General features: G+C 42.2%; 1 long non-coding RNA gene across 3 annotated transcripts in view; it reads left to right on the top strand.

Annotated features, from left to right (window-relative positions):
* LOC144595110 (uncharacterized) overlaps positions 1 to 27,549 on the top strand; it is a 179,744-nt gene that overhangs the window by 77,875 nt on the left and 74,320 nt on the right. The window lies entirely within an intron of this gene.

Here is a 27,549-nt window from a genome sequence, read left to right on the forward strand (position 1 = left end):
GATATATTGGTTTAATTACTGGATTGTTTCTAATCAATTACCTGGGGTGTTTTATCTAAGGACTTGAAATTAGTTTGTCAGTGAAATAGAACGCCAGGAAAAGAACCCTTTGTGGCAGGAATATGGGTTACAGAGTCAATAAATTGACTCGCTCCATCCAGATAGGGGGACTGTAATCTGCCCCGTCCAAATTTATTTAGACCTTGTAGGTATTTCATATGTCAGTGTGCCATTATTAGACAACTTTAATTAGCCTTCTGTGCCCGCTGCTGCTAACAAGTATTTAATTAACTTCATCCCCGGGTAATTAGCTTTAGATGGCTGATGATTTCATGTCTCACCTTCTACAGACACTCAGCCAGGATTTTGCAGCTTGTCCTGCTGACAGCGTAATGGATAGCATCTCTAGGAAACATAATGTCAAGGCTGACTGGTCTGATCAAAGGAAGACAGCAGACGATAAAAGAGAAAATAATGACTGTCGGGTCTTGGTCCGAAAGTGCAACAAAAAGATCACAGATCAGATGGTTGAACACAATGGTCTGTTTAAAAAGAAAGGACGTGATTTAGCTTGTAGTAAAAAGTAATGCGTGAAGACGGGGGTTCGAACAGGGAATTACGGAATCGGAAATAAAGTACTAAAGAGAGTGGAGAAGTCCGACTGTGGTCTGGTTTGGAAGAGGCACGCCTCGTCCCCACGCCTCGACCACGCAGAGGATGGGAAGAAAGACTGCACCCAAAGTCCAGCCAAAAGTTACAACCAGCTAAATAGTCAAAGGTAGATTACATCTCCAAAAATAAACACGATTGTTTTTTTGCAACCAGCAGAATAACCAAGAATCGAGGAGGAAACGTTAGATCAATTTAATTTGGGGGGTAAAATTGTAATTTGAATTAATTTGAATATAAATTGTAAATCAGAAAATGTTAATATCTCTACCCGTAAAAATGCAAAACCTGCCCTATTTGCTGGGGTGCCTGGCAATTCCCCATTGATCTCCGATCTGAGATAGTTTAATCGGATATGTTGTCCGGAAGAGGCTTCAATGTGACATCGGTTGTAGTGCAAGGGGGTGGGATAAAACAGCACTAACTGATCTATTAAACTGTCCACCAACTGTCCACCTCCGAACACCAATCAATAAACGCTAATCTCGTCTGGCGTTCTTTGGCGAAACTTAAATTTTAAAATATGTCCTGTCTGTTTCAGAACTGGATGTGTTCAAACACAAACTAAAAATCATGATCAGTACTGATTAAAGTGTATCTGCGCCGTTTCCAACGATTCGTTGGTGAGTGTTCTGATAAAGTTTAAATTGTATCCAAAACTTAAATATACGTGTTTATTGTCCAAAATTGAAATATTTCATTCTGGGTCTGAATAATTTACACATAGGAGTCAATTAAGATAATTTAGAACGGGACTTAATTAATTTGGTGGATCTATTTCTGCCTACACCAACAGTACATTGCATATTCCTACTCTTCAACGAGTTTTAAAGCCCCTAACTTGCTGACCCGGTTCCGTCTAATCATGTACTCGGCAATGCAGTTTTTAATTCCAGATTCACCAGCTGAATTCTCCGTGTCAGTTCTTTATTTTAGAATTTTCATATTAACAGTAGGTTCTCGTTTAATTTATGTCGAACATTATTAGGAGTTGTTGTGTTACGAGCAACAATAGTGAGCCTCGCAACTCCACCGAGGACATAGTTCAGGATATGCCCCTCTGTAAAATAATTATCTATTTTAATTACACAATTTTTGTTTAGCAAATATGGAATGCAATTACCAAGGATACACTGTTTACCGATTAATGAGAGAGCTGGCAAAAAGACAATTTCTTCTTTACAACATATTTACATAAATTAGCATTAGCAATCAGTCAGCGGATAGTCCCACAGTGAACAATAGACTTAACTTGCATTTTCTAAAGGGTTTGGAATCATACCACTTCATTTCTTTCACTATGTGAAGTTCCAAAATCGGTATAGGACATGCGGAAGTTTTTAGAAGGGCGCTCCTTTTCCGCCTAAACTACAATTTGCAATTTATTTAGAGCCTGCGGTGGTGATTGCTACTTATGACAGCAATTGCATTGTCAAGTTCTCATAGTAAGTGCCTTGCGATGTCATGCCAAGTCCTGTCAGACGCTATCCAGTTTTTTGCATGTGAACAGGTCAACTCCGCACGCCGCAGCATATCATTTTCAACTGACAAATCCATTAGGGTTATTCATTTTGCTGATGACGTCCTCACTAGAAAAAAAGAGAAATAACTGAGCTCCATCAAATCAGATGGTAGATGTAATTTTGCTGTAAATAGAATTCACTTCCCTTTTCTGGATATAATTTAACTTTGGTCACAGAGGAGATTTCCCCTCCTCCACCCCTCCCCCTCCCCCTCCCCCTCCCCCTCCCCCTCCCCCCCCCCCCCCCCCCCCCTGCCAACGTAGTTATGGTTGAGACACATGAGGCTGCAGATGCTGGAATATTGAGCAAAAAAATCTAACTGCCGGGGGAACTCGGCGGGTCAGGCAGTATCTGTGGAGGGAAATGGACGGACACGACGTTTCGGCCTGAAGTCCGTCCATTTCTCTCCACAGATGCTGCCTAGGCGGCTGTTTGTTTCTTGGTTGTTGCGGCTGCCCGAAGACACTGTGCACCTCAGCACCCTCCTAACCTTCTTAGACACCCAGCTCCAATTATTCCAATTTACCACTGCAGATCCCACATAGATAGTCAGTCTCACCACAAACACCAAACACAGAAGTCCATGAGTGCGGCGTGGCTCATGGACTGGGGTGAAATTAATAAGAGCTTTGTCCCCATGTAAGCGGGGTCTGGCGCTCTTTCACTCGGGTCGCTACCAATGTACGCAAAACGCAACGACATGTCCCTGAACCCGTTGTTACCGTCCAACCTTCCCTTCACGGTGAAGTGTAAATTAAGTTGAAGCTACAAAGTCTGTCTATGAATCTGCAATTAACGGATGGTCGCAGGCTGACAATCTGACTTGATTCCGTTCAAAGCACCAATGAACGACAGCGACATAAAATAATAAAAAATAAAAAAAGATGCTTCAATGTTCTACCCAATCGGTTTAATTTGTAGGATGGAACTGTAGATGCGAGTTTACACCCGAGTGACACAAAATGCTGGAGTAACCCAGAGGGTCAGGCAGCCTCTCTGGAGAAAATAAATAGATGACGTTTAGAAACATAGAAACATAGAAAATAGGTGGAGGAGTAGGCCATTCGGCCCTTCGAGCCTGCACCGCCATTCAATATGATCATGGCTGATCATCCAACTCAGTATCCTGTACCTGACTTCTCTCCATACCCCCTGATCTCTTTAGCCACAAGGGCCATATCTAACTACCTCTTAAATATAGCCAATGAACTGGCCTCAACTACCTTCTGTGGCAGAGAATTCCACAGATTCACCACTCTCTATGTGAAAAAAAACTTTCTCATCTCGGTCCTAAAAGACTTCTTATCCTTAAACTGTGACCCTTTGTTCTGGACTTCCCCAACATCGGGAACAATCTTCCTGCATCTAGCCTGTCCAACCCCTTAAGAATTTTGTAAGTTTCTATAAGATCCCCACTCAATCTTCTAAATTCCAGCGAGAACAATGTTCGGGTCGAGACCCTTCTTCAGACTGAGAGTTAGGGGTGAGGGAAGCAATGGACCATTGGGCTCCACCTTTCCTTGGTCATCAGTGCCGGCTCTGATCTGTTGTGTACCTTTTCATACCTCTAGTTTCCCTCTCCCCTGACTCTCATGCTGAAGAAGGGTCTCGACCCGAAACATCACCTATTCATTTTCGCCAGAGATGCTGCCTGATCCGTTGAGTTACTCCATCATTTTATGCATATCAGTTTAATCAGTTGGATGGTTCTGAACCCAGCAACACGCGCAGTCCGCATTCCCACCAGGCACTTAGTTGAGGCGGTTCATTTAACAAGTGCCAGCCCGTGACTGAGATCATAGCTCCCAGCTTTAGGTTCAACTGCATTGCCCTCTTCCGAACATTGTTCTTATTATTGCAAACCCTCACCACCGCTCCCGTTTTGAGGAAACAGGCGAGTGAAGGGCAATGCAAAGAAAAGGTTTGTCACCTTCCCCTCAGCTAACAATGTACCATTCTACATTTCCTTGAACATCGTCCCCTTCGATCTGTGTTTTCACACCTTACCAGTCTACATCTCTGCATTCCCCTGACTCTCAGTCTGAAGAAGGGTCTCGACCCGAAACGTCGCCCCGTCCTTCTCCCCAGAGAAGCTGTCTGTTCCGCTGAGTTACTCCAGCATTTTGTGTCTACATTAGGTTCATATCTTTAATCTCACTGGCTGATATCATATCATCATATCATATATATACAGCCGGAAACAGGCCTTTTCGGCCCACCAAGTCCGTGCCGCCCAGCGATCCCCGTACATTAACACTATCCTACACCCACTAGGGAGTTACTGGAGTTATTCCTACCCATTTCTTTTGTAATTGCAAGTGTTTGAGAAATGTCATGTAATTTGGAAAATAAAGGACACAATTCGCTCCACAAAATACTCAAAGGACGTGCTGGGTTAAGAAAAAGATAATGGGACCGGTTTCAAAGGTAACCCGATTACGTTGACCCGGCACACGTGAAATAATCCGGGACAGCGCCGGATTGCCGCTTCCACTTGCAAAGAGTTATGCCATCGCTCGCAGGTAACTTTCCCCCCGCAGCTGGGGGGTTTATCCGTCCGGGGCCCGCGCTGAACTTAAGACACTGACAGCTGGATCTTTTGTTTCATCCATGGCACCAACTCGGGATCCTTTTAGTCCGTTTTAATTTCAACAGGTGGCACTCTTTGAATCGACCGAACAAAGATGCATTCATGGATGAAGGAGTTCGCTATCAAAGTGTTGCCATACTACAGTTTCCTGGTCAGTTCCTGGCATCGCTCCCAGTGGAAGCTTAGCCAAAACACAAAGATTTATTCACAATCATCAAAGATGTGTATCATTTAGTAACACTCATTAAATGATTAAGTGCAACTTATTTGAATTACCAGGTTCTGCGGGATTTTCAAAGGGACTCTGTCCATTTCTGGGAACCAGATATATAATACCCAGCATTTTCATGGGAAATGTTCCATTCTGACAGCTACTTCACGTCTTGCCAGAATAATGAAACTTCACCTACTCGCTCACTTAACCCCTAAATTACTGCCTCTGGTTACTTATGTGTACACAGGGAGGGGATGTTGTCAGCGGTTCGCTTTGCTTCCCTCCTCCTGCGGGTCTAAACCTTTTAATACAGTCATGGCGAAGACTTCTCTCCCTCCCCCAACCGGCGCCGAGAGTTAGTTTACCTTGCGCGCTAAAAGGCAGGCTGCTGAGCGGGTAGAATGTAACCACAGCTATCTGCGTTCCCTCTCATCAGAGACGGCAGAAACGATTTCAATCCGCAGCCAGTATTTGAAAGAAAACTGCGCGAAGAGCCGATGATCGAACTGGAATGAAAAGCAAGAACCGGGGTTCCGGTCTAAACCACTACTGGTTTCCAGCAGCATTAGAGTTTGAATGTGGCAAGCCGCGAATTTGGAGCAGCAAAGAAGGCCATTTGACCCAAGTGCTTCGTGCTGACCCACACAGCATCGTCTTTCATTAATAATAATAATAACAATAATAATAATAATAATAATAATAATAATAATAATAATAATAATAATAATAATAATAATAATAATAATAATAATAATAATAATAATAATAATAATAATAATAATAATCATCATAATAATAATAATAATAATAATAATAATAATAATAATAAATATTATTAATAATAATAATAATAATAATAATAATTTTTAAAAATTCCTTTATTCGTCCCACACCAGGGAAATTTACAGTGTTACAGCAGCAAAGTGGATAGCAAGACATTATAAATAAAAGTAAAGACAAGGATAAATTGTCATCAGTTTTCCGTGTGTTCTTAACTGTTACTGTTGACTCGTCTGCTGGGAGCAGTGCTGGTTGTGCAGTCTCACAGCAGCGGGAAGGAAGGACCTCCTATATCTCTCCTTCACGCACTTGGGGTGAAGGAGTCTGACACTGAAGGAGCTACTCAGTGCAGTGACAGTGTCCTGCATGGGGTGGGAGTCGTTGTCCAGCACCGATGTTAACTTTGCCATCATCCTCCTCTCTCCCACCACTTGCACCGAGTCGAGGGGGCAACCCGGGACAGAGCTGGCCTTCCTCGTAAGTTTGTTTAACTCCCCGTCAACTCATCTTTGCGGTTCGCCAGTGGACAGAATTCCACGTTCTCGCCGCTCGGTGGTTAAGGGAACGAGTCTTGAATTTCCCCCAAAGCCCATCTTGTATAATCATCGTGTATAATGGGAAGATCTGGCGGTAAAGGTTGGGTAGGTGAGTGGTAGGTATGGCCAATACCAGAACCGTACTGGACCACAGTCTGGGATTCATGGTCCGCCATGTCCGTCAGTCTCCCTCACCTCTGTGTACTTAATGCATTTCTTGATGTTGCCTAATGATTTTAGTTAACGATGGATAATGGCTCCTCCCTCGAAATTTCATTTCACTTTCCATTTTCCGACCCTGTCACCAGTGATGGTGGACATTGGAACAGCTAACAGGAGAAGGGCTTTCAACAACAGGTCTCTCCTAGGTGGTGGTGGAGCTACGATGTGAGTGCCTCGTTTGCAGCCTTCCACCGGAAGCGAAGAATGAATGATGAACATTGGGTGTCTTTTTTAGATCCCTGCCATGTTCAACCAGTGCAAACGAGGCACTCCTTTCCTAGGTTCATGTTCAGTTAACATTGCATGATATCCAGCAGGAGCCCAGAGCACTGTCTTCAATAAAGACAACTGGACCACACAACATCCCAGCTGTGGTGCTGACGGCCAATGTTCCAGAAACAGCCACGCCTCTAGACATTCTGCTTTAGTTTCATCTCATCCACCTGACAATCGCCCGGTGTACCCTCCTTACAGAAAGCAGGATGACTGATTAAAGTTGACTGATTACATTCCACCGGTTTTCACTCAAGCAGTAACAAAGTGACAGAAGGTGCAATGGACCAATGATGCTGGCAAACAGCATCCTCTCACCAATATCCTGCTCAGTTTCTCAGGACTGGGTGGGTCCAGACCTCGTCACAGGTTTGGTCCAAATGAATTCCAGAGACGTGATGAAAGTGTCCATCCTTGACTCCAAGTCAGATTTTGACAGGTTGAAGAGTCAAACGGCACAGTAAAACTGAAAAACAAAGAACATGGGGGACATTAGTCACAATCTCGCACAAGGGAAGACAGTCATGGGAGGTCGAACAGTTCATCCCAATGGAAGAGTAGAGGAGTTCTGGAAAGAAAAAAACCCATAAGAAGTGCTGTAAATACTATCTGTGGAGAATAGAACAGAGTTACCATTTGAGTCAATGATCTTTCATCAGAACCTGATTTCAGATTTACAGTGTGAGAAAGAAACTGCAGAAGCTGATATACACTGAAGATAGAAACAAAGTGCTGGAGTAACTCAGTGGGTTAGGCAGCATTTCTGGAGAAAAGGGATGGGTTGACGTTGCGGGTCGGGACCCTTCTTTGGACTGAAAGTAAAGGGGAGGGAACTGGAGGGAAGAAAAGACCAGAACAAAGCAGGACTGGCAACAGATGACCAAGGAAGGGTGGAGCTCAAAATGACCCATTGTTGGCAGGGAAAGAGGTGACGATGAAGGGAAACAATGATGCAAACAATGGAACAAGTAGGACGATAGGGTGGGGGATGGGGAACAGTGGTTTTACAGTGTCTGCAGTGTTTTAAATACAGAAGTTCCTCGAACTTTGACCCAACCATCTTCAGCTGTTTATCTGAGCATCATCAGGTTAGCTTATTTACTGTTGTTTGCCCAATGTTTAAACTCAAACTCAATTCCATTTCCAGCTCCCCAGAAAATAATCGACCGATGCCAGTCATAAATAATATACAGATCATGTGATTAAGTGCCAATTTTCATTCAAACAAATGTTCTACGATGATCATTTTCAACAAAAGAGAGTAAAATGTCTACCCTTGACATTGAATACCATTGACATCAGTGGCTTCTCTACCATCGACATCCTGCGGATGGGAGTGGTCAGCACTGGCTACAACTTCAACCGGGAGCATCGATGCATTCCCACAAAAGCAGGATAAAGACTGAATATCCCAAGAAGAGCAGCTCATCTCCTGACACCCCAAAGCTTTTCTACCATTATTTTCTACCATCTACAGAGCACAAATCTGGAGAATCATATCATATCATATATATACAGCCGGAAACAGGCCTTTTCGGCCCTCCAAGTCCGTGCCGCCCAGCGATCCCCGCACATTAACACTATCCTACACCCACTAGGGACAATTTTTACATTTACCCAGCCAATTAACCTACATACCTGTACGTCTTTGAATGATGGATTACTCTCCATTTTACCTGGATGTTTGCACTGAGGAAGCTTGACATGGTCTGGTGCAAAACTGCTCACTTCACTGATACCTCAGCCACCACCCTCAGTAGTCATTTTCTCCACGATCAATACACTCTGGCCGCAGTGAGAATTATGTATAAAATGCACTGCAGTTACTTACCAAGGCAACAGTACTTCCTAAACCTACACCTTCCACCTTCCTAGTCTAATTTCTGAGATCTATCTAATCGCACCATAGAGGCATCCAAAACGTACATAAGAACATCATCTTGGAGGAACAGCATCTCATATTTCGCTTGGGGAGCTTCCAACCCAGTGGTATGAATATTGATTTCTCTCTTCAAGTAACCCCTGCACTCCCTCTCTCTCCATCCTTCCTTCCTCCACCCACGTTGTACCAGTTTCCCGTTCTCACCTAGCAAACAGCTAACAATGGCTTGGTTCCTTTATTATTATTACTATTATCATTTATCATTATCATAAATCTTTCATTCATTTGTTCTATATCTCTCTTCCTCACTATCTATATCTCTCATTTCCCTTTCCCCTGAAGGGTCTTGACTCAAAACGTCACCCATTCCTTCTCATGTCTCGCTAAGTTTCTGAAGCATCTATAGAAGAACATACAAAATTGGGATAGTTGTCCAATTGTCCCTTTAAGCCTGTTCTATCATTTACTAAGTTCAAGGTTGTGCCTTTATTTCAGCGACCATTGTCCTGTCCCTAAATCCATTTCCCTTTTTTTTTTTGATAGCTTGAAATCTAATGTTCTCTGTTTTAAATGCAATCAATGACAAAGACTTCGCCATCTTACAGGGGAAATAATTCCAAAATTATAACACCCTCTGAGTGAAGACATATCAAATTTCACCAGTAAATGGCCTATCTCTTATTGGGAGTTTTTGACTCGGCCCACATTTATCCCATCAAGCCCTCCAAGAAGTGTGGATATTTCAAAGAGGCCACATTTCAATCTTGCAAACTCTAGATGACAGATGCCTAGCTTAGTTCATCATCCCTGATCCACCATCCCAGGCACCAGTCTGTTGAAACTTATTTTTCAGGTGTCATGATATCACATCCTTCATTGCAGGCCCCTGCATTCCCCCAACCATCAGTGTTAGGTCAACAGGTTAGAAGTTCTCTTCACTCCTTCATTGTTTTCTCTTCATTCCTTTCTTAAACAGTGGGGTTCCCATTTGCCACCTGCCTATCTGCATGGATCATACCAGAATTTTTACATAACCAGAGCATTCGCTGTCTCACCAACCACCTCTTTCAAAACTCTGGAAGTAAATATTCATGTCCTTGGGAGTCATCGATTTTCTGACATTCATTTTTCAAGTAATATATTGATACACATTTCTTTTACTTCTGGGATGATTTTGTCTGTTTTCATGGGAAAAGACATAAACATTTGTTTAATTCCTTATCCCCAATGTAAAATTCTCCTCCCTCTTTCAGTAATTTGCCTTGTAAGTCCTTTAAGTTTTTTTGACAAACATACAGAAGACCTGCTGAGATACTCCAGCATTTTGTGAATAAATCGATTTGTACCAGCATCTGCAATTATTTTCTTATACAGAAGACCTTTTGGGTTTTTATGTCGTTTTATTTCCTTTTCGTTGTTAATCCCCAGGCCATCTTGTGTTACTTTCTAAAACACCCCAAACCCAAGGTTTGTCTTTTTCTTCCTTGCAGCTTTTCCTTACATTTAACATTATCTTTAATTTCCCGTGATGCATGGTTATGTGACTCTTCCCACAAAGGTTTTGTGCCTTAACGTTATGCATATTTGTTACTAATTTTTAAATATTTTAAAATGCCAACCATTGCCTGCCCACCACCATCTCCTTAAATGTAGTTTCCCAGTTTCCTGCAGTCAATCTGTCCCTCGCGCTGTCATAGTTTCCTTTGTTTAGATTTAAAACCATGCTTCCACAATGAACTACATCGTTGGAATAATGTAATTTAAAATTCTTCCGCATTGAATTCACCAGTTAAAGACGGCGGCTCATCCCACCTTCTCAAGGCAATGGTGGGCAATAAATATCGATCCTGCCAGTGGTGTCCAGACCCCATAACTAAAATGCCACAAGGTGGGATATTGTATATAAATCCCTTCGATTTGTCGGTGACTATCTTGTATCGAGCCCTTTAGATAATTGTAATTTTCTTCAGTCAATTCTCTTCCCTTGGGAAGGGATCCTGCCTAAAATCTGTGCATTTTTTTTGTTAAATGTTACACCAATAAAATAATAAATAGTTAATTATTGGAGGGGTTATTGTTCCCTCTGCAATGATGGGACTGAGCCCAGTCAGAGGTCGCTTTTCATTCTAATCCCTGTTACCTTTCAATCCGGTTACTGTATTTCAATAAGTGATTGGAAACGCTCGTTAGCCCAGAGCAGAGTCAAGGCTCCGGCAACAAACCAGCCCCCCCGGGTAAATACCAACACAAGGCGCCAAAACAAAGGGGCCACTGTGCTCCCAACTGCAGTACTAAACGATCCGGCTGCTTTAAAAGAAAATGCCAATTTCTAATCGCAAGTTTTCCAAGAAAATAATCAATTTGCGTTAAATCAAAATACGCCCAAATCAATAAGATAAACGCACACATATTTCCTCCTCACAATTAGTCACCCAGTGCAACATGCGCAAGCATGAGAGTTGAACTTGGCGCTTAAAATCACAGGATTGCAATGTTATCTTCAGCGCTAAAGAAATAAGAACCCGGGTACGGAAACAAGCCACGGTTTAACATTTAATCTTTTTGTCGAGATATTTTCATCGCATAGTCTGCGGAGAAGCCTTGTTCTGTGAACTGGGAACTTCCGTGCCTCAGAACGAGAGCAGATGGCTTCTTGTATAAGAAAATAACTGCAGATGCTGGTACAAATCGATTAATTCACAAAATGCTGGAGTAACTCAGCAGGTCAGGCAGCATCTCGGGAGAGAAGGAATGGGTGACGTTTCGGGTCGAGACCCTTCTTCAGACTGATGGCTTCTTGTGGCGGCTGAGACCCACGGTGGACTGAGCTCCAGGATTAATCTGGTCGCAGTCATTCCTCGCAAGGTGCCGCGCATAACTCTCTCCAGTTTCCCCCCCTTCAATAATGCAGAGTGTGGTCTGAACTGGTCTGATGGGGTTCTGAGAATGGTGCTGTTGGAGTGGCAATGTTGGCACTTGTATCATGGCTACATTGCACTGATTAAAGCAAATGGACCCTGATGGTCTAAATGCATGACCCAAGAAGAACGTGTGAAATAGATGGCCAGTCCGTTCGTCGCCACATGTGGCCAGTCTGTGCATATGGCGAAGTGAGAGCGATGGAAATCCTTCATTCCGCAGTTAGACTGTCCAAAAACCACAGAGAGTGGTGAATCTGTGGAATTCTCTGCCACAGAAGGTAGTTGAGGCCAGTTCATTGGCTATATTTCAGAGGGAGTTAGATGTGGCCATTGTGGCTAAAGGGATCAGGGGGTATGGAGAGAAGGCAGGTACGGGATACTGAGTTGGATGATCAGCCATGATCATATTGAATGGCGGTGCAGGCTCGAAGGGCCGAATGGCCTACTCCTGCACCTATTTTCTATGTTTCTATGTTTCTAAACCTGTCACAATCATTGCCGAGTTAACGTCGTGAACTACGGCCTGGTCTCTTAATGGCTTTCAATTCTTACCACAGCAGTGGTTTCGTGCGGTTCAACCTTCAGTAGATAGAAGCCACTTAATTGGAATAACATTGGTGACATGTATTATAAGTCTTTATTTGCGGTTAAATTTGGCTTCACATCTCACCCACAATTTCCCTATATTTCAATTAACAACAAGGTAATGGCGACTTCACCTGCCCGATCGGACCTGTAACGATGGGACTGTCAGACCCCCAGAGTAAATAGCGAAAACGTTATTTAAAGATAAAGCGCGACAGAGATCAACTGTACAGCTGGGATATGGAATTTAACCCACATAATTGAGAGGTAATGCACTTTGGGAAGTCAAACTGTACACGTAAAGGGTAGGACATGTAGAGTAAATGACAGGGACCGTATGACCATTAATGTCAGAGAGACCTTGGGGGTGCAAATCCATTGCTCCCTCAAAATGGTGCCACGGATGGATGGATTGGATCGTGAAAAAAATACATTTGCCATGCTTGCCTTCATAGGCTGAGGCGTGGAATGTAAGAGTTAGGACTTTATATTGCAGTTATACCAAACATTAGTTTGACTGTGTATATTTCTATTCACCAGACTTTCAGAAGAAGTGGGAAGAAGCTGAAATTGGACAGGGCCCTTGAGGAATATAAAGGAAGCAGGAAAAATCAAACGATGAAGTAGGAGAGCTCAAAGGGACCAATAAATGTCCTTGGCAAGTAAAGTTAAAGAAAATACCGAGACATCGTATGCGTATATATTTAAAGTAAGAGGGAAGCTATGGAAAGGTTAGTTCCACTCAAGGACAAAGGAGGGAGTCCATGATTGGAGCCAGAGGAAATGGGCAAGGTGCTAAATGTGTACTTCACATCAGTATTTATCAAGGAGAAGAACTGGTGAAGTACTCATTTAGGACCTTGCCCATTTCCTCTGATGCCAGGCAAGGATACCTCAGGGCATTGCAATATTGAAGAGGAGGAGCTGTTAAAGTCCACAGGGCCTAATATAATCCACCCCAGGATACCGAGGGAGACAAGGGAGAGGATTTGTGTCAGCAGGGTTTTGTGAGGGGAACGACCTGTCTCACAAATTTGATTAACTTTTTATCGGAATTGACAAAGATGAGGTTAGGGCAGAAGATGTTGCCTACATGGACTTCAGTAAAGTATTTGATAAATTCTCTCATGGCAGGCTAGTCCAGAAGATGAAGGGTCTGTTTCCATGCTGTATCTCTAAAATCTAAAGCTGGTCATAGCTCCAGTGACTCTGATTCAATCCTGACTATTGGTGCTGTCTGTGAGGAGTTTGCACGTTCTCATTGTGACTGCATGGATTTCATCCAGATGCTCCGGTTTCCTCACACATCACAAAAAAACATGTAGGTTAATTAGCCACAATAAATTGCCCCTATTGTATAGATGTGCGGTAAAATCTGGGTGTTACAGGAGGGTGGTGTTTAAAGGGAAAGTGGAAAGAATAGAACAATTAGGGAAGAATTAACAATGGATGGTTGTTGAATGGCACAGAGTGGGTGGGCCGAAGGGCTTATTTCCAGGTTTTATCTCTTTGCGACTCTATGAGAACTCAAATCATTTTAACAAATCTGTACTTGACATCCCTTATCAGTCCTCATTTCTACAATGATGCCGTCCTTTGGCAACATACTCTTTAGTAAGGGGGGATGATAAAGTTCAGCGTTCTGCTCTGCTGTCCTTGCTTCTGTTTGTCGCCAAGGATGTGCTGTGGATGGAATCATTTGATAACTTGATGTGACGCTGGCCTCTGCTCTCTTCTCTATTCTGTCAATAACCACATTGCATTTTAGATGCAGTTTTCATTCATGCCTTCTGCCACAGCCAGAACATTTGTTACTAATCTGTCAACCTTCACACAAGTTTACAATATATTTCTGGATTTCCTTTACATTACTATTTTTATTTACTCAAGCACTCTTGTGAGTTCCTTATTTCTTTTTCAATGATCTTACATTCTTTTCTGAAAGTTTCCAATCTCTGCATCGATCGTAAACGTTTTTTCCATTCATGTTAAATTCTTTGTCGTCTTGCTTTGGATTCTCTTCCTTTTCTCCCTGTGGGAGTATACCTGGTTTATCTCCACCTTGAGCATTGCTCACTTCCTGTTTTCCAGAGCAACCTTTGCTTCTCAAAACACTGAAGCTATTCCCCAGTTGTTATTTTCTTCACTTTTGGTTGTTCCTAATCCCCCTGCACAAGTAATGTAAACCTAATTATTTCGCAATCATAAAATGTTCTTTAGCTTGCTATATTTTATTCCTGAAATCTGGATCCAACATTACTTCCTCACAGTGAATAACAAAGTTGTCATGGACAAACTCTAGTAATTCTGCGCCCTCAATTCTCAAGTTTGCTCGTTATGTTCGGGTCTGTACCAATCACTCACCAATGGAAGTGTTTCTTCTACTCACTAATTCTAACCAAATTGAACATTTGTCAAATTAAAATAGTATCCTTGATCATTACTTCTACCCAACTTCTTCTTAAGCATAACTTACCCTCCTGAATACATTGTACCCTAGAATGCTTGGTTCCTATTTCTGTTTCTGCCCTTGTTTTAGTCATGTCTACATTGCCACCATAACATAAGGTAGCACATACCACAGCTCATCAACCTTACTGTATCATAGTGATCATAATCCTCAGATTACATTTTACAGTCCAAAATATGATCCATCTAAGGACCAATTTTATTGTACAAATAATACACCAAGAGATGGTCACACAAAACTACAAGAGATTTAAAAACTCAGTGGAAAGTGTATTAGGAGTGTTATGTTTTTAGATATCATGTATTGCCTTTCCACTGACTGGTTAGCATGCAACAAAAGCTTTTCACTATACTTCAGTACACGTGACAATAAACTAAGCCAAACTAAACTAAACAAAACTAAACTAAACTAGTTTAGTTTGGTATAAATTAAACTAAATTAACGTAAACTAAATTAAAATATGCATCTTAAAAAGGTGGAGAGGGAAGTTGTTAGTAGCCAGTGATCAGTGCACTCATCTTCAAACCTTTATGGTTGGACATGCTTGTCAAATGTACACTCCACCCTCTAAAATTATAAGAAGCAGAACATCAGAGTACTATTCTCTGAAAATTTCAATTTTTATTACAGTTATTCCTGTTGCAGAAGTCTTCATTGGACCCTTGGTTAGAAGATTAATCCCATGGCAACAACAATTAATCACATTCTCATTTAAATGTGCTTGAACCAGTTTTTAATTTTAACTGAGATAGCTTGTTACAATATCACTAATAACACATTTTGAAGCAAAGTCCTGTCACAGTCTGAGCAATTATTTGTACCTTTGCTTTGGAAGGACCAGGGCATAATTAAATTTCTCGATCTGTGAATTTGGGTGAAAGTTGATAAATTTTACTTTGATAATATGGGGGTCTCTGTGTAATCAGTTAACTCCCTGTAGGGAGCAAGGCGTTAGTACAAACAGTTAGCAATTCTTGTATCAAAGAAGCATATAGGAATCATGCAGTGTTTGTTCAATTTATTTGATAAATAAAGAGTTTTGAATCTGAGAGATTAATTTGGCAATATATTCCAAAGGCCAGACAAAGATAACTAGTTATATACTTCAAAAAATACATGGAGCAAGCTTGTGTTATAGGCCTGAAGAAGTAAATAGATCACCTTAATCTAAATTACCAGGAAAAGGAAGGGAAAGTTAAGGATCTTGTACATGATTAGGTATCGGTTTGAACAATGTACACAGGCTTGAGTATTCCACCATGAAAAGGGTATTAGGCCCTTTGCAACAGTGCGAAGCTGGTGATGAGAGTGGTATAGGTGGATAGAGTCATGTTGAGAAACTTGAGGAGCTGGGGCTGCAGTGAATGGAGTGGAAAAGAGGAAGGAGAATTTAATGGGGAGGTTTAAAGATTTGAAATGGATGAATAGTTATAGAGTATTACCACTGCTAAGTAAAGTAATAGCTCTACTTCATAAATATTGGATATTTCCTAAATGTTTTATGGAGAGGAAGAGGTTTATTTGAATTAGAAAGCAGTGCAAGTGACTAAAGACATTTAAGCAATATCAGTATTTAACAGTGTATTAAACAAATACCTACAAAAGCAAACTATTAAGTGCCAGGGTAAAAGAGTTAAACAGCATTGGATTAGTTAGATGATGAATGACCCCATTGACCTTGCATGGACCCTACACAGGGTGCAGCTTAAACATAGAAACATAGAAAATAGGGTGCAGGAGGAGACCATTCGTCCCTTCGAGCCAGCACCGCCATTCATTGTGATCATGGCTGATCGTCCCGAATCAATACACCGTGCCTGCCTTCTCCCCATATCCCTTGATTCCACTAGCCCCTAGAGCTCTATCTAACCAAACAAAGTGGAGTTTGACCAGAATACAGGAATTTGTTGGGAATTTGTAAAGAACTAAGCTAATTGTAATCATTTGCTTTGAAGTTAGAATCTAACTTAATTTTTACATGTAAATCCTTTTACATGTTAGTCTAAACTAAACACGATGTTTGCCAGTTAACAGTTAACAGACGACTGAGTAGTCACATACAGAGAAGTGTAGAAACAAGGAACTACAGATACTGGTTTACAAAGAGAATCAAGCTGCCGGAATAACCCAGTGGGTCAGGCAGCAATTCTGGAGAAAATAGAAAGGTGATGTTTTGGGTTGGAACCCTTCTTCAGACAATGTTTGACTTTATGTGGTCACATATAACTGATTACCTGAAGAAGTGGTAATTTATTGTTAATAGATTCTGAGGTGGTGCTTGGAGAATTTGGAGTACTTAAAGGTGGTCTTATATAATTCTTGCTGGTGCATAGTGATCGCTCTTATAAAAGAGTGCTTTTTATAACAGAGAGCATTTTATAATAATCCATTTAAAATATATTGCAAATATACGGTATGATTTTTTACACTGCAAACCCTAGTTCTAGACTATCCCATTAGAGGAAACATCCTCTCCACATCAACTTTCAAAAGTCCCATCTGGTTTTATATGTTTCAATCAAGACACTTATTATTTTAAGCATCAGTGGAAAACACACAACCGATCAGACGCATCTGTGGAGAAAGAAACTTGAATTGCAGGCACTTTGTTAGAATTGGGGATGAAAGTTAGTTTTAAGTTACAGAGAGTCTGTATGAGGAATGGATAGGTCAAAGGGAATATCTCTGATTGTGTGAGGCCAGGGTTGTGGTTTGATTAAATTGTAGAGATCATCTGGTCAGTGAGTAAATGGGCTTGTTGGTGAGAATGCTATGAAATGAGAGCTGGAGAATAAGCATATAATTAAAGTTTAGTTTAGTTTAGAGATACAGTGTGGAAACAGGCCCTTCGGCCCAACGAGTCTGCACTGACCTGCGATCCCCACACATTAACACAAGCTTACACACACTAGGGGACAATTTTACACTTATACCAAGTATGGAAACCAAAGCCAATTAACCTACAGACCTGTACGTCTTTAGAGTGTAAGAGAAAACTCACGTGGTCACGGGGAGAAGGTACAAATTCCGTACAAACAGCACCCATAGTCGGGATCGAACCCGGGTCCCCGGCGCTGCAAGCGCTGTAAGGCAGCAACTCTACCGCTGCGCCAACGTGCCACCCATAAGTTGTTAAAGGCAGGAGTGTGGACACGCTCAGGTACCTATTAAAAATTTCCACTCTCATCTTAAATGTGGTTCTTGATTTCCCTACTCTGCGATACTCACCTATCGATTCCATTCATGGTTTTATACACTTCTATAAGAGCACCCCTCAACTGTTTGCACTCCAAGGAATAAAGTCCTAGCCAATCCAACCTCCCAATAGTCCAGTTGCTCAAATCCAAGCCACATCCTCTTCTCTGCATTCTTTCCAGCTTAACGACATCCTTCCTATAGAAGGGGTGACCTAAACGGAATGCAATACTCAAAATGTGGCCTCACCAACACCGTGTACAACTGGTCAGTAAGTTACATCATCAAGGATCCATCGTATCTAAATATAATGGCAGAACAAGGCTGGGGAACAAAGGGACCTCCAACAACAGATAGGGATCACTAAACTAAACTCCTTACTATTCTTGTGATTTAAGGGCTTTAATATCACGCATGTTGTGTCAGTGACACTCTGTACAACATCTTGTCCTACCAGAGTAGTCCTGCAAGGACATGCTTTAGGATGGAAAAATCAGTGTGCTTTCAATGTTGACCTACAACAGGAAAATGCTTGAGGTAAACAGATGAGATTTTTTTCAAAGGAAGTTTGATAAACACAAAGGGGGGAGAGAAATAGAAGGAGATGCAGAGGGATGGGAGGAAGTTGGTGTGGAGCAAGAACACCAGCAGAGTGCAGAGATTGAATGGTCAGTTTCTAGGCTGTATTCTATATTAAATTTTGTATTGTATGGAAAGAATATAGATTTGCACATCTTACCCGAGTGGCAGAAGGCTGCTGGAGTGGGAGAGAGTGGGTGGAAGGGGAAGGGTAGTGAATCTATGGAATTGTTTGCCACAGACGGCTGTGAAGACCGTCAATGGATATTTTTAAGGAGGAGATTGACTGATTCTTGATTAGTATGGGTGTCAGGGGTTATAGAGAGAAGGCAGGAGAATGGGGTTGAGAGGAAAAGAGAGAGTAGCCATGATTGAATGGCGGAGTAGACGTGATGGGCTGAATGGCCTACTTCTGCTCCTGTAACTTAGGAATTTATGAAACAACACGTTATTTCCAAAGAAGATGAGTGAATTAAAAGGTGCAATTTCATCACCACGTGGGCTTGGCAGAGCAACACATTGCACACTCTATTAGGAGCAGGGTCTGGGGAAACTTAGTCGACATGAATAGTAATCAGAAAGGATAAGACTCTCTCACAATTTAACTCCTCGACGCAGACCAGATGGCAGAGAGGTGATGAAGAGAATTTGTAACATTAACATGGCTGATCTCCCAATCTTCCAGTATAAAATGACACCAGCACCTCTGGCAGCCTGCCACCATCACACTTATGCAGATAAATGCACGTTCAAATTAGATCCTTTCTTTTAAAAAAAAGAGATGATCTAATTTCTTTGAAATGCAAAGTTATGTTAAAGCTTCTTTCATGGAAATGGCTGTCACTGAGCTGATGGTTTTTATGGATTATGGTTTCAGATAATTAATGAAGATGTCAAACTACACCTGGTCTGTGTATCACAGGTCATTGATTGAAAAGGCTCTTGGTTAGTGTGCAAAGTTTAACCACCTCTCATCCAATCAGCAGGAGCTGAATGGAGAATGTGGCTCCCAAATAGGCAAGAGATAAAAGACACAGAACAGGTGAGGCATTGAAACAACAAATAATTGCAGGTTTGGGGGAAAAGGACAGGAGTAAAACTAATTGGAAACCGCTTTTAGTTCGCCTGGACAGCCAAGCTGGGACTTAATGTTCCCGTCCTAGTTCCAAATGTGGAAACCTGAGTAAACTCTTTACAATAATCCACAGTAAGAATATTTGGACTCTGCTGAAAAGGTCATTGACCTGTCAACGAGCTTGAGGAGTGTGAGCTTAGAGGAGATGAGGAAGGTCCTTGGATTTAGAAACAAGGAACTGCCAATGCTGGTTTACAAGAAAAGGCATAAAGTGCTGGAGTGACTCAATGGGTCAGGCAACATCTCTGGAGTACATGGATGTTTCAGGTCAGGACCCTTCTTCAGAATGTTTGTGGTGATCCTAGGATTATTCACCATGGAAAAATGGAAGGTTCAGGGAGGGATTAACGGTGGATTTAAGAGAGCCGGGAACATTTTCAGAATAATTTGTTGGTTGTTGAAGGGAGCGAAAGTCTGTTAAGGAAGAAAGTTCTGAATAGGCCTTTTCCTCCTACTGCTTCATGGGATGTGAACATTTGTCGCTTTTATTGTCTGTCATTAATACCTGGAAAAGGACAAGGTAGTTACGAGTCAATGTATAAGAAGGAGCTGCAGATGCTGGTTTACACCGAAGATACACACAAATTGCTGGAGTAACTCAGTGGCAGCATTTCTGGATAGAAGGAATGGGTGACGTTTTGGGTTGAGATCCTTCTTCAGACTGACAGAGTCAATGTTTCTCAAGAGTCTCAGTGATATAAAGATTGCATCAGATAGGATGGTAGTATCCCTGCAATAAACTCCATTGGTTTTTAAAATGACCTGATAGTTTCATGGTTAACATTACTGAGATTAGCTTTGATGAAATTACTTGAAATTTTAAGTGCTAAGGCGGAAGTCAAACATGTCTCTCCATCAATTGCCCAGTAACTTAAACCATTAATGTATTGCGATTTCACCCTGATCTTGTGGTGTGGAACAAAGTATAATTCTGAATAGAATGTAGATAATGGACTGGGAACAAGAGTGGAATCTCCTGACCTTGATGAATCTCCTGACCTTGCGCCATTTCCTCTTTGGGTAAGGAGTTGTTTCTCTTCTCTTTGCTTGTTTGGAAGCAGAATGAGTTAAACATAAATCCTGTGTCAGAACACGGCAATAAAGCATGCAGGTTTTAAGCCCAGCAATATTCATCTCACAGGAACTGGGCTGCACTCAATCTCCAATTGAAGTGCACTTTATTCCTGAACACTTTGTTCTGCAAATCACCCATCCTTTGAACTACGCCGTATAAATATACTGTTGAATTAATATCTCATTTCATCAGGCAAATGAAGACAATGACGACCAAAGACTGGGTTTGCTCCTTTCTGCTTCACTGGGCTTTCTTGCAAATGATTAGGCGAGGTTAAAGCTCCAAGCCATTCGCTAAACCTCTGTTTGGTATGGTGTCCAGCATTTTGTGGTCCAACTCCCAGCTTGAGGGAGGGCACGTTATGGAAATGTTCCTCTCTCCATGAACCAGAATTTGGCATTGAATATCAAATTAGCTGCAGCCCAGAAATAGCTCATTCAGTACAACTGCTCCACACATTTGTGCCAGAGGCAAACAAATCCCTTCCTACATCTCACCCCTCTCCATCTTCTCCATTACTGTATTCTCCCATCATTCTCCTCATTGCTCATTTACCTGCTTTCCCTTAAATACGACTCTCCACCATTCTCTGAGAGAATGTCTTCCACGTTCTCCTCAATCCCATCTGGATTTATTATTGACTATCTGATTGTAATGGCCCCTGCCGAAATGGCACCTCTTGCACATGGATTCAGTGAGCTGTTCTGTACATTCTTTCATCATGGCTATCCCTCGAGGTCAAGGATGATGGTCCACATTCCGATGTCAGAACGAAGACGCCTGTGCGTGTGTTTAATTAACGTGTACTTGATGTTGCACTCCAAGAAGCGCACGGTCCTTCACAAATCAATCAACTAATTCCAATGGCAAGGGAACCAAGACGATTGGAGCTGATAGATTTGTTGCAGCCTTCATCCGCCTTCACAGCCTTGGAGTTCAAGATAACTTTGTCTGCCTGGTCTGCCGTTGAGGTCTTTTACGTTGGATTGTTCTTAGTCTGGACCCTCATCCTCCACCTTACAGGAAGCTAGTGGCCCTACCAGAAGCTAGTGCTTCCGAAGGCATCGCTCTCGGAATCATAGGGGCACGCAAGCTTCTTCACCGCAACAAGGTGAACGATCCGAAGAGGACATTCTGTACTGACTGGGGCAATTGTGCTTATGTAGGAGGATAGTCTTGCTGAGCTGTGTGCAAAAAATGTATTTCACTGTACCTGGAACATGTAACAATAAAGAAATCATTGACCATGAACCATTGTCAATTGCTTTTGGACACCACATCATAGAAATCAAAGTCTGCTAAACTTTTTTAGTTTTGTTTATTGTCACATGTGCAGTGAAAAGCTTTTTGTTATCTGCTACCCAGTCAGTGGAAAGACTGTACATGGTTGCAATTGAGCCATTCACAATGTACAGATACAGGATAAAGGGAATAATGTATCGTGCAAGATAAAATCCAGTAAAGTCCGATTAAATGGGAATCCGATGATGTAGATGGTAGCTCAGGCCCTCACTTTAGATCACCCATCAGACTTTTCCCAGATTGTGAGTCCTGGATGCTATCGTCCATAATTTTCCTTATTTATTCTCAAGATATGGGCATCACCAGAAAGGCTACCCATCCCTAATTGTCTTTGAGAAGCTGGTGGTGAGCTGCCCACCTGAACTACTGAACTCTTTCAGCTGATGTTCTGTTGAATAGTTAAGCTGGGACTTAGACCTAACAAAAGCAGCTTAATTGGCCTTTGTAAACTACCACGTGAGTAGAAGAGCAGTAGAATCTGGAAGAGTTGATGAGTGCCCGAAGAAGGGTTCCGATCCGAAACATCACCTATTCCTTCTCTCCAAAGATGTTGCCTGACCCGTTGATTTACTCCAGCATTTTGTGACTATCAAAACCAGCATCTGCAGTTTCCTCCTACACAGAATTGATGAGGATTTAGGAAGAAAAAAAGGGATTCAAGCAGAATTACTGTCAATTGGTGCTTGATGGTTGGCACAGATTCAGTAGGTTGAAGGGCCTGTTTCTGTGCTGTATCTCTCTATGTTCTATGATGAATCAATGATGATGTTTCCAAATCAGGATGATGTGTGACTTGTAGGCAATATATTCCAACTTCCCTTATTCTTTTTGGTGGGTCGAGGTCACAGGTTTGGGAGAGGAGTAACCTGGGTCAGTAATTGCAGTGGATCTTGGAGACAGCACACACTGCAACCATAGTGCATAGTGATGGAATGAATTATTTTTTTGTGTAATGGACGAGGTGCCAATATAAAAGACTGGTTATGGTCTCTTCATTCAGGAATGTTCCATTTGGATCTTTTCTTTCATTTATCTCCAGAATTTTTCTTGTATTGTAGTCATTCTAAGATTAACATACAAACAGTAACTTGGTCATCAAGCTTTTCTGTTGAGTTGTGGCCTGCAGGTTACAATCCGGTAGCAGAGTGGCATAGTGGTAGAGTTGCTGTCTTACAGCGCCAGAAAACTGAGTTTGATCCTTATTATGGGTGCTATCTGTACGGAGTTTATACTTTCTCCCTGTGACCGAGCAGGTTTTCTCCAGGTTCTCCAGTTTCCTCCCACGCGCCAAAGACGTACAGGTTTGTAGGTTAATTGGTTTCTAAAATTTGTAAATTGACCTTGGTGTGTAGGATAGTGCGAGTATAGAGTGGGGTGTATGGGGCGATCGCTGGTCGGCACAAACTCGGTGGGCTGAAGGGCCTGTTTCCATACTGTATTGCTAAAGGCGATAGGAACAACCCATGGTTTCTTTGACTGGAGTTCTAGCTCAATCAGCTTTTGAGCAAAGTAGTAGGTGACAATAGACAATAGACAATAGGTGCAGGAGTAGGCCATTCGACCCTTCGAGCCAGCACCACCATTCAATGTGATCATGGCTGATCATTCTCAATCAGTACCCCGTTGCTGCTTTCTCCCCATACCCCCTGACTCCGCTATCCTTAAGAGCTCTATCTAGCTCTCTCTTGAAAGTATTCAGAGAATTGGCCTCCACTGCCCTCTGAGGCAGAGAATTCCACAGATTCACAACTCTCTGACTGAAAAAGGTTTTCCTCATCTCTGTTCTAAATGGCTTACCCCTTATTCTTAAACTGTGGCCCCTGGTTCTGGACTCCCCCAACATTGGGAACATGTTTCCTGCCTGAAGAGAGGTGGTGAAGAGATTAAAAAATCTGCCTCTGATCTAAAGCGAAGGACGTACTGTAGGTAGCTGGGCGCTGCATTCTGTATAATGCTATTTTCCAATGCAATTATTTCAATTGCATAACTCGCAGAATGTCCAGTCCCTCCCCAGGATCCCTGGAAGGCCTGGAATTTGCAGGAGATGAGAGCACTCATTCCGACCTTCATAAGCTCGTCGCAAGTTTTTGCACTAGGAATCTCAGACTCGTAAAATATGTCAATTTCAGCAATTAACAACATCTAATAGATATTGTCTGTTAGTTAATGGACAAACGAAGACAACAATCACATGGTGTTCTTGTAACATTTGGCAATCTAGAAATTGAACAAACCATTACATAAGAAAAGCTGGACATCTCGAATTGTGCTCGCTCTGTCAAAAATCTCTCAGCATACTAATAACCCATCTTCTCAGCAGTAATTTAGTGTTTCATTTTCAATGCAATTAACTGGTTCCTGGTGTACACCAGCTCCAATTTTACCATAATCGACAAAATGCAAACATTAACTGTGTCATATTATAAATCCCTGAAATGTGTCAAACTCTGAGTTAAGCCCGAATACATGTAGGAAATATCAATGAGGTCCTTCGATCCTGGAACTATGAATAAGGTAGTATGTACAGATAAATTAAGAACCTTGAAGGAATATTTTAATCTGATATACAGCCAGAGATTTTTCAGAACTAACATACCAGGAAGTATATGGGATGGTCACCATGATGCGATGACCAGTTGAATGAGATGGCTACCATTGTAGAATGGCTAATGATGTGGGATGGCCATGGGTACATGATAGTTATGAGCAGCAACTACCATCAAGGATGTCCACCATTTAGGCCATGCCCTTTTGTCACTGCTACCATTGGGCAAGAGATAAAGAAGCCCGAAGTCCCACATCTTTAGGTTCAGAAGCAGTTTTTTCCTATAACCATTGGGTTTTTGAATTAACCTCCACAACTATGATCTTACTTCAGCAAAGGAACACTACAGACTACCTTTTGTACCACCATGAATTAGTTTTTGTTTTCTGATTGTGTTTTGCACTTATGTCCTGTTTTTTGCACAGTACAGTCTGCTTTCTTTTACAGATTTTATGTTTACATGTAATTTATGTATAATTTAGTTTTGGGGTGTTTGTCTGAGTCTATGTCTCTGTGCTGCTGCTGCAAGCAAGATTTTCATTGTGCCTGTACCTCACGGTATTTGTGCATTTGGCAATAAACTGGAGTTGAATTGACTTGACAATTAAGCAGAGGGAATAATTTTGTTCACGATGCAGTTCCAAGGTGAAGGCACCAAGCAAGCAAAAGAGATTACTGGAGAAAAATGTTTTGCGCTCTGAGCAAAATGCTTGGAATGCTTGGGAATGGCTGTTTGACCGTACTGGGCCTGGACTCGCTGGCGTTTAGAAGGGCGAGTGGGACCTCATTGAAACTTACCGAATGGTAAAAGGCCTGGATAGTGTAAATGTGGAGAGGATGTTTCCACTGGTGGGAGAGTTTAGCACCAGAGGCCATAGCCTCAGAATAAAAGGACGTACCTTTAGAAAGGAGATGAGGAGGAATTTCTTTAGTCCGAGGGTGGTGAATCATTGCCACAGAAGGCTGTGGAGGCAGTCAATTAATATTTTTTAAGGAGGAGATTGACAGGTTCTTGATTAGTAAGGATGTCAGAGGTTATGGGGAGAAGGCAGGAGAATGGGGTTGAGAGGGAAAGATCAACCATGATAGAATAGCAGAGAAGATGATAGGCCGAACGGCTGAATTCTACTCGAATAAATTAATTTATGAATTTATACCCGGAGACAGATTCAGCTGCCACATTTAAGATTGACCTGGATACGGATCTGAAAGCAAACAATTTGCAGAGAATTGGGGAAAAGGTAGGAAGAGGGCAAGCCAGAATACCATTGAACAGTACCTGCACACACTTATCAGAACAAAAGAAATAAAAGCATGAGTCGACCATTCATTCCTTCAAACCTGCTCCGCTCATCATTTTCCCACACTAATACCATCTTCCTTAAATCCCTTACGTTTTAAAAAGCTATCAATTTCTATCTTAAATATACTCAGTGATTGAGCCACCACAGTCCTCATGGGTGGAGAATTTAAAGATTTGCACACCTCTGGGTGATGAGACTTTTGATCTTGGTCTGAATGGCGGACTCCTTTCTTTGAGATGGTGATGTCTGGTTCCAGCCCAGAACAATAATTCTCCATCCACACTATCAAGCTGAAATCCAGAGCTCTCAATGTGGGCTCCTATATATCGGTGAAACCAAGCATAGACTTGGCGATCGTTTCGCTGAACACTTATGCTCAGTTCGCCTTGGCCTACTTGATCTCCCGGTTCCCAAACATTTTAACTCCCCTTCCCAGTCCCATATTGACCTTCCTGACCCGGGCCTCCTCCATTGTCAGAGTGAGGCCACACACAAATTGGAGGAACAGCACCTCATATTTCTCTTGGGCACTTTATAAAGACGCAGAATAAGCGTTGATTTCTCTCACTTCAAGTAACACCTGCATTCCTTCCTCCCCCCCCCCCCCCCCCCCCATCCCCTCCTCTCTCTCCCCGCTCGCCCACCCTAGTTATCCTACTAGTTCCATTGTTCGTATCCTTGTATCGGTTGTTAGCACATCTTCCCCAGCTAACAATAGGCCATTAGGGACTTCACCTTTCCTGAGGTCATCTGTTGCGGGCCCTGTTTTGTTCTGGTTTTCTCTATCTTTCAGTCTGAAGAAGGATTCCAACCCAAAATGTCACCTATTTTCTGCCCGACCCGCCAAGTTACTCCAACATTTTGTGTCTATCTCCAGTATAAACCAGCACGTGCACCTCCTTCCTACACCCTTAAGGATTTCATAAGTTTCAATAAGATCAGTGTATCAGGACAGTGAACCACAGCAGAGCTTAGATTTGGTGCAAACATGCAGGTGACTGGCTCCTTCTTTCCCGCATTGTTTTCCCTCAGACTCAGCTGGAAGTGATGTAGGTTTGGTGACACAGTGCCTAAGAGAGGACCAGAGATGCTCTGAGATCCTATTTTGCAATGCATGGCCTTCGTAAATAATTGGTTTGTGGTTCAGGTTAGCACAGTTCATCATTCCTTACTCTAACATAATCTGGCAACACTTACTGTTTGCCGACCAGTGCTCCATACCATCCAACATCTAATGATCTGTTGGCAAAGTGGGACGAATGTAAACATACATGTGACTTGGATAGGTTAGGTGAGTGGGCAAATGCATGGCAGACTATTATCTGAATGGTGGCCGATTAGGAGAAGGGGAGACGCAACGATACCTGGGTGTCGTGGTACACCAGTCATTGAAAGTAGGCATGCAGGTGCAGCAGGCAGTGAAGAAAGCGAATGGTATGTTGGCATTCATAGCGAGGGGATTTGAGTATAGGAGCAGGGAGATTCTGCTGCAGTTGTACAGGGCATTGGTGAGACCGCACCTGGAGTATTGCGTACAGTTTTGGTCTCCTAATCTGACGAAAGACATTCTTGCCATAGAGGGATTACAGAGAAGGTTCACCAGATTGATTTCTGGGATGGCAGGACTTTCATATGAAAAAAGACTGGATAGACTCGGCTTGTACTCGCTGGAATTTAGAAGATTGAGTGGGGATCTTATAGAAACTTACAAAATTCTTAAGGGGTTGGACAGGCTAGATGCAGGAAGAT

Source organism: Rhinoraja longicauda, chromosome 7, assembly GCF_053455715.1.
Source record: "Rhinoraja longicauda isolate Sanriku21f chromosome 7, sRhiLon1.1, whole genome shotgun sequence".
Lineage (NCBI taxonomy): Eukaryota > Metazoa > Chordata > Chondrichthyes > Rajiformes > Arhynchobatidae > Rhinoraja > Rhinoraja longicauda.